Source organism: Sarcophilus harrisii, chromosome 1 (genome assembly GCF_902635505.1).
Source record: "Sarcophilus harrisii chromosome 1, mSarHar1.11, whole genome shotgun sequence".
Lineage (NCBI taxonomy): Eukaryota > Metazoa > Chordata > Mammalia > Dasyuromorphia > Dasyuridae > Sarcophilus > Sarcophilus harrisii.
Window position 1 is genome coordinate 487,299,924 of NC_045426.1, and position 9,155 is coordinate 487,309,078.

General features: G+C 33.7%; 1 pseudogene; it reads left to right on the plus strand.

Annotated features, from left to right (window-relative positions):
- The window catches only part of LOC116420594, a 45,379-nt pseudogene extending 36,845 nt beyond the window's left edge, over nt 1–8,534 (plus strand).
- Nucleotides 8,535–9,155: the final 621 nt, after the last annotated feature.

Consider the following 9,155-nt stretch of genomic DNA (forward strand, 5'->3'; position numbering starts at 1 on the left):
TAATGTTCTATGCAGTATCACTAATTATCTGAGATTGAAGGGTTTATCTTCATAGGATCTCAATGTGACTTGGAGATGATCATGGGTTCTTGAAGTCTATGTCAACAGAGCCAAGATGGTAATAGATTAAAAAGAGCATTGAATTCAAAGAACCTATATTTAAATCTTTCTCCTGTGACTTACTACTTATGTGACCTTAAGTAAGTAATTTACCTACCCATGGCCAGTTTTTTTTTGTCTGAAAAATGAGGGGATTATATTAGACGATATGTAAGTTCTCTTCCAAATTTTAGATTTGTGATGCAATAGTAGTAGTAGTAGTAATAGTAGTAGCAGCAGCAGCAGCATCAGAAGCAGTAGTAGTAGTAGTAGTAATAGTAGTAGTAATAGGAGGAGGAAGAGGAGGAGGAGGAGTTACAGAGACAAAAAATTGCCATAGGATTGAGAAGGCCATCTAAATTGTGATTTGATCATGGATTTGCAGAAAACTGAATCATTGAGTTATAAAAACATCATGGATATATATCTTTGGTTCTAGTTTGTAAGAACTGAATTATTGAACATGGATTCTTTGCTAAGATATATAAAGCTAGGTAAAGTAGACACTTTTTGATAACGCTCATCTATGTTTATTCCATTTTCATACATTTCAAATTGATTTTTCATATATTGCATCACTTACATGCTCCCTTGGACTCAGATGCCCCTGATTCTACTCCAATATTTGATGATCCAGTAACATTGGCCTCTTTTCTGTGCTTTTCATACATCTGTCTCCTAAATTCTGGCATTTGGACTTATTTGTCTTCCTTGCTTAGAGTCCTCTTTCTCATTGTTTCCACCTTCCAGCTTCCTTGGTTTCCTTCAAACCTCAGCTAAAGTCTCACTTTCTACTAGAAACCTTTCTCAATCCTCCTTAACATTTATGACAGTTAGATAGGAAAATGGATAGAACATTGGACCTGAAGTCAGCAAGACCTGAGTTGAAATCCACCCTCAGACATTTACTATCTGTGTAACTTTGGGCAAGTCACTTAACCTCTGTCTTGTATCAGTTTTCTCATCTATAAAATGGGGATATAATAATAGCATCTATCTTCTAGTGGTTTAGCAAGGATCAAATAGGATAATATTTGTAAAGTGTTTGGTACAGTGCCTGTCATATAATAGTAAATGTCATTATTAACATTATTAGTGATCCCCCCTTAAAATTACCTCCATTTTATACTGTCTATTTCATGTTCATAAATTGCAAGAGACAGGCAAACAGACAGAGAGAATCAGAGAGAGACATTCAGACAGATAGAAAAATCTGGAAAAGATTTTAGGAGGACATCAAGGTCACTCTCCATGTTTTACAGATAAGGAAACTGAATCCCAGGAAGTTTAAGTTGCACAGTCACTGATTTAGCAAATAGAATAACACAATTTGAATCCTGGTCCTCTCATTTCAAATCCTATGGTGGGTTCAAAGTGGAATTTTAAAGTATCCAAAGGGGTACTCTATTATCATCTCATTGATATAGGAAATTCTCCAGAAGGATTTCCCCTTTTCCAATTTCAACTAGTGCATCCTGTATAATTTTTATCCTTAAAGAGTTTCCAAGAGGCATGAAAATATACAATTTGCCACAATATAAATATCTGCCATTTCCAAATGGAAATGAGTGCAGAGCAGCAAGGACAGGTAAGACAAGTACCTTATCCTAAGAAACTTTTAATCATGGTAAGGCAGTATAGGTCTACACAAAAATAACAATAACAAAATAGGCCATGAAAAATCCATTGAAAATATAAAACATTGTAAGAGATTCAAGGATAGATTCCCTTCAGATTTGCATGGTTATGGGTTGAGCAAGTATGAGAGCAATTAGAGTTCACCAAATGATTTAACTTGATGACTGAGCAGAATTCCAAAGAAAGATTTTTGACTATGGAAATGGCATAGCTTGCCATACATAAAGCAGCATTATTCCAAGTAATTTCAATCTCCAATAGTCTGCACTTTTTCCAGAGGCTTAGAGGCAAACAGACTATCTCCAAATAGATACATTTTCCCATTACAACTGACCTTCAGCTTTGCTTGAAGCAATACTGTAGCTTCTACCACCTCACCTTTGTTTAATGAGAGGCATTTTCGAATGCCAACTTTGGGTTAATGGACTGAGATCTGAGAAAATCTCATGTATCTCTCTATTTTATACCAGATTGCCTCTATGCCTTGTGGCTTTAATCACTCAATCCTACTCACATCTGCCATAATAACAATTAGAGGTTTTCCACTGCCTTCTGTACCCAAGAGGATGTGTCAGACATAGAATAACTACATTTCTCAGAGAAAGAGAGTAAATTCTTCATCTCTATCCAGAAGCCTAGGTAATAATTTTCTCATTTAAATCCCCTCAGGATTACTTCTATTGGCTTCCATACCCTCTATTCCCCTAGGTTCACAGCTCTTGCCTGATTTATGAATTTTCTTCTATCCTTTCTCTTCCAAGATGAGTTTTAATTATGCAGACAGCAAGAGTTTAAAGATCTCTTCCTTCTTAAGTGCAATTATTTAGTCTTTAGTACAGAATATATTTGGTTGGTTACCTACTATCTGAATTTCCTTATCCAACCCAGTTATTATTTCTGTTCAATGTTTAAGTTTAACTTCTATGCAAGCGAATGTTACCTTCATTTCATAAAGTTCCTTGAGGAATCAATCTTGAAAAACCTCAAATTCCTATCTCCCTTGTGGGCTACAATGTTTTATAAGCACTTGGAAAACTCATATTTCTCTAACTTTAATTTAATATGGTAAGTTCTTTTCTATCATAAGAGCTCTGTGAGAACACATTCACTTCTTTTATTTCCTTTAATACTTCCTGTGCTATCAGAACCAAAGATTAACTAGATTAAAAAAAAAAAACTTCAAAAGCACAAACAAAAACGTGTTCCTCCTATACCAGTTTCATATGCAGCTATTTCTTTTGTAGAATTGAATTTTCAAGGGAAGCCTTATAGAGTAGAGATGGGATAATATTTCCTCCTATTTTCATGCTGGCAATTTGGTTAGCTGACCCTATGTGCTAACTTGAGTTAGTCTATATCAGTCTAAAGTTTAGACTTTTCCCTATTTTGCTTATTGAAAAAAATAGGTTAGCACATAATCCAATCATTTTTTATAATTTTTAAATACTAATTAAATTAAATTTAAAATATCATTGAAAGTAATTAGTCACAAAATATGTAAAGTAAAATTATGCACTTATACAAAGAAATACAAAAAAATCTCAATATACAGAAACTATCTTTGTTATTGAACTCAACAGACATTTTTGATCTTTATGACCCCCATCTGGGATAGTGAAGAGAGGTGTTTGCCATTTCCTTCTCCAGTTAATTTTACAGGTGAGAAAATTGAGGCAAACAGGGTTAAGTATTTTGTTCAGGGGCAGAGAACTAGTAAGTGACTGAAATGGATTTGAATTCAAGTTGAGTCTTCCCGACTCCAGGCCCAGCACTGTATCTACTGAACCACCTAGGAGCATTTGAGGTATTTAAAAAATCAACTTTAATGTTTTTGAAGATTGAAAGAAAAAAAAAGAAAAATCTTATACTTCTTCTCATATTATTTCAAGTGTTAAAAAGGATAACAAAAAGACATTTTTTCCTGCCAAAACCTTCCATAATTGTACCTGTAATTTTTCTGCTACTTATGTTTTAACTGAGAGACTTTAAAGAACTGATCTCTTGACTTTCACTCACACCAATTGGCTAGACCCTTCCTTAAAAGAGAATTGCTTTGCTAATTTCAGGGGAGACCTTAAACTGCTGCTCCTATTCCCAAATATTACTATATCTTTTCTCTGTCCTTTTAGATATAGAAAAGATATTAAGGAGCAGCAGGGTCTGTCTAGTGGGGATGGGGACGGAGTGTGAAACAACTCAACATTAGACTACAAATCCTAGTTCTATTATTGTGTGTGAACTTGGGCAAGGCTTTCCACCTTTGGGTGGGGGGGAGGGTCTCAATTTCCCTATCTATAAAGTGAGTGTTGGAGAGAGACTCTTTTTAATATCCCTTCACATTTTCAATCTTTGATTCTGCAATTTGACACATTCTATTTTCACTTTTTTCATTTTTTTCTTTTGTTTTTGATGTTTCTTTTTTCATAACATGACTAATATGGAAATATGTTTTCCATGTATAGAGGGCTGAAACTCTTGAATTTATGCACTGAGATCCAGACAACCGAGCACTTAAGGCTAATTACCAATTGGACAATACTCTATAAGCATATACTTGGAAAATGGCTCTTCCCATTGTCCTGTGCTGGCTGGATAATTGGTGTATACAGAGAATTGTGGGAGGGACTAGGGAGTGGAGTAAGACTAGCCCCGGTCACTTTGGTGGTAGATAAGGAAGAAGGAGATCTTGGAGATTCTGCATCCATCCAATTCAATCCTACCTCTAAAGACCAAGAATAAAGACTGAGGACTTTTGCTTATCCTGACTCCAGCTGATTCTAAGGTATAGAGTGCTAATACTGTCATTACATCCATGATTCTATATAAAAGAGGAAGGAGAGAGGAAGAAAATTTGGAACTCAAAATTTTCTAAAAAATGAGTGTAAAAATCATCTTTACATGAATTGAAAAAAATAAAATATTATTTTAAAATAAATCTTTGATTCTATGGAAAGTATAAATTGTATCCTTGTTCTCAAGTTTTATAAAATTACATCTTTTCTCAATTAATATCACAGACTTATTTTTCCCAATTATAAGGTAACTCTGACAAGCATTTCTCTTTATTCATTCTTAATTTTCTCATAGAATTTGGGGAGTCAGGAATTGGCTCAGTGGACAAGAGCTCTGGCCCTGGAGTCAGGAAGAGGGGAGTTCAAATCTGACCTCACATACTTAACACAACACTTCCTAACTAGGTGATGCTGGGGAAGTTACTTAACTCCAATTGCCCCTCCATGCACAAACTCACTCACAAAAGAATATTAAAAATCATAGAATTTAAAGTTCTGGAAAGGTCATCAGTAACTCTCTATTCCTTACCATACTAGTATACCTGTAGAGATTCTGAACTCTGGAGAAGTATACTTGAAACAAGGTGTTAATTCAGTGGAATTAATGAGATAATGGTTCTCTAGTTCATATATATACTTAGTACTTAGTATGGTGATGTAATGCTTCTCTAAGTTCACACATAATCAGCATGCTGTAATGATATAATTACAATAAGGTATATAAGGGCTAAGAAGGACTGGAAGATAGACATTCTATCTTTGACCAGCCTCATGTTGGTTTTCCTGCCTCCTGCATTAAGATCAAGGCTGATCCAGAGGACCTCCAAAAAGCTAGCCCAATCACTACATATACCTAATAAGTAGTTATGTCAGCTTTGATAAACATTGAGATGGAGGAAGAAATCCAGTGCCTCTCATTTTACATTTGGACAATTCTCATACTTAGAAAGTTCTTCCTTACCATCAATCCTCAACTGACTTCTTTGAAACTCCCACCCTTTTTTTTGGCTCTGCACTCTGAAATCAAAAAACAAGCCAAATCCTCCTTTGAATGACTACTTTAATTAGCTTGAAGACAACTATCTTGTCCCCCCAATTCTTTGTTCCTTAAAGTTAAACATTCTCAATTCCTTTAACCTTTTTTATGTGGCATAAACTCCAGTCCCACTCCTCTGTACGTTGACCAATTCATTGATATCTTTTATAAAGTGGGATACCCTGAATTGAACAAATACTTCAGATGAATTCTATCATCTCCTTCTTTCTGGAAGCTATGCCACTTTTAATGAAGTCCAAGATCTCATTGACTTGTTTGACTACTATGTCACATTCCTGATTCATTGAACTTGGAATCCACTAATACTCTCAAGTATTTTTCATAAAAACTGCTGTTAAAACATGTCTCCCCCTTTATGAAATTAAAATTTCACTCATTTTAACCCAAGTACAAGCCTTCACATTTATCTTCATTGGATTTTATCTAATTAGATGTTACACAGTACTTTAATCTGTCAAGATCTTCTTGATTCCCAATCATTAGCTGCCCTCCTATCTTCCTATAATCTGAAAATCAGATGAGAATGTCATATACATCTACCTTTAAACCACTGATTTTTTTTTTAAATGTCAAATAATACAGTGCCAAGAACATCTTCCTGGTATACTCTATTAGAGATCTTTTGCCTTATTGATGTGAAACAGTAAATTATTGCTCTTTGAGTCATTCAGTCAGTTCTGATTCTATCAACTTATATATATTGTCCTCTGTATCTATCCTTATCTTTCTTTGCCACAGGAAACACTTTGTCAAATAGTATTTTGTTGTTGTTTAGTTATGTCCAACTCTACTTGACTCCATTTGAAATTTTCTTGGTAAAAACATTAGGTGGTTTGCTATTCCATCTCCAATTCATTTTACAAAAGAGAAAACTTAGGCAAACAGGGATAAGTGAATGACTTGACAGCTAGTAACTGGTTGAGGCTGGATTTGAACTCAAGAACATGAGTCTAACCAGTTCTATTGCCCTATTAACTGTATCATCTAGTTGTTCTATTTTATCAAATGCTTAGTTAAAATTGAAACAAATTGTATTTACAGCATTCTTCTGATTTACCAGGCAAAAATAAGAGATTAAGTGAGTATGGTATAGTCTAGTCTTGATGACAACATGCTAGTTCTTTGTCATTACCAGTCCCTTTGTTGAATGTTTATTGTCCTTTAATGATCCATTACAGAATTTACTCAGGAATTATTTTATATCATTGACCTACAGCTTACAAATTCTGTTTATTCCTTTGAAAAAAAAGTGTTAGTATTTAACCTTCCATAATATTTTGCTACCTTTCCTTCTTCTCCATCATCTTTCAATATATCCATTATTTAACAATCACATAATCCTGTAGTATCATATAGCCCAAAACTTCTTAAACCATGGGGTTGTGGCACTGAATGTGGGGTTCACAAAAAATGACAACAGTTGAAGGAATCAACTACTCTGCCAAGACAATTCTTTTTGTAAAATAAATAAGCATAGCATGTCATTGGTATGCAAATTTGTTTTCATCTTTAATAAATGATAAAATTATATTATACAAAGAAATGTCTTAAAATACATTTCTTTATGATTTATTATAGTAAATGTTTGATTTGTATATCTATTTTACACACCTATATAACCAGGGTCAGATAAAAGTTTCTCAGGCAAAAAGGGATAATGAAAAGAAAAAGTTTAAGAAGCCCTGATCTAGCCTACTCTCTTTATTATATGGTTCAGAAAAATGAGACTCAGAGAAATTAAATGACTTGGTCAATATCACATAGCCAGCTGGTATAGGATTTGAACTCAGTATCTCCAGGCTCTATTGAGCAGAAAGAAAAAAGAATGGGTAATTCTTGGTGAGAATTCATGAGATTATGGTAAGGAAAGGAATTGAGGACATATGTGGAAGACCTGGCTTTGCAAAATAGTGGGGTCACCTAATCCTCTGAGACTGGAAGGAGGAGACGATCAATAGTGAACAACTGAAAGGTTTAGTGAAGGAAAGCTTTCATTTCAAATGGCCTTGATCTTTTCATTAAAGTAAAAAAGCAGATCCCCTGCTAGGAATAAAAATAAAAATAAGGGAGTTAAAAAGAGAAAAGAAAGCTTGTAACTAAAAAGGAAAAAATCTTTAAGTGCATTTTTTCTCCTTGTTTTATGGTTTTAGTAACATACTAACATACTTCTATCAGAACTATCCAAGATCATTTCTCAGGGAACATATTGGAATGTCAATAAAAGATTCTTTGTTCATTAAAAATAGTTTACATTGAGATATACATTCTTCCTTGGCCTTTAACAATTTAGGAAAGGTTAAGTTAACATTGTATTTAATTTAATGTTAAAAATGTATTAATTGTAGAGGAACAAATGTATCACATAAGAATAGGTGTTTGGAGTGTAACCAGGCATCTGTCCCTTTGAAGGTCTTCAGTTTCATTACACCAGTGTTCATTTAAACATTCAGTGTTGTAAATATTCTTCCTGTTTCACAGAACATCCATAAAAAAAAGTATCTCCAAAGAATCACAATGCTTTATTTTCCCATTTTCTAGGATACTGAAGAAAAAGATGTTGAAGAGAACAAGATCAGACTAAGAATAAATGGAAAGAAAATCATGTATTCACAGAAGAGCAAAAATGCAGCCTTCTGAAATGGTCATGAATTTGAGACAAGTCTTTCTGTCTGTACTGATGTTTGGAGTAGCAGGACTACTCCTCTTCATGTACTTACAGGCTTGGATTGAAGAGCAGCATACAGGTAATAATACACAATTATATACATTAAGTGAAAATGCTTATAGGAATTCTGAATTAAAAAAAAATTAAGCAAGTAAATAGGTTGAATTACTGTTGCTCTTTCTTGACTGTCTTTGATATATGCAAGGTCACACAAGATTTATTATTGGACACATTGCTTCTTTCCATCTGGCTGCCTACATGACCTCCAACTTCCAGACTTATATTCACTACTCTGTCTTTTCTAAGATCATTTTTTGAATAGAAGGCTCCATTGGCATAGCCAATACACACATATCTCTTTAGAATTTTCTATCCATCAAAAGCAATGTAAATTATAATTTTCTTTTCTACTTTTCTGTAATTAGTGTCAACAGAAATAATTTTCTGATTAGTTGGGTAAAATGCATAGTTACACAGACAATAAGAATTACACTTATAAGTCTTTGTTGCTTTCCATTATTAGAGATGCACTATGGATTTACAATACTACAGAAAATTAATGTAATCAGAAAAGCATTTTACTAATAGTGTCCTATTGTTGACTTATTTAAAGTCAGAATTTAAAATATGTAAGAATCTTCAATGTGGAACTATACAGGACTGACAAGTAACAGAAAAGGCAATTTAAATTATTCCAAATGTTAATTTTTTTCCCCTGGGTCTTTTCTCATGGTAACTAAGTCTAATGGGTGGCAGCTAGACCTAATTCTATTTTCTGGATAGTAATCTTTATCATTAGTTTTATTATTAACAAAACATTTTAATGAGTGAAGATGTGATATTGTTTTGAGTTGTTCCTGTTAACATACATACCTAAAAGTTTACAATAAATATATATTAACTG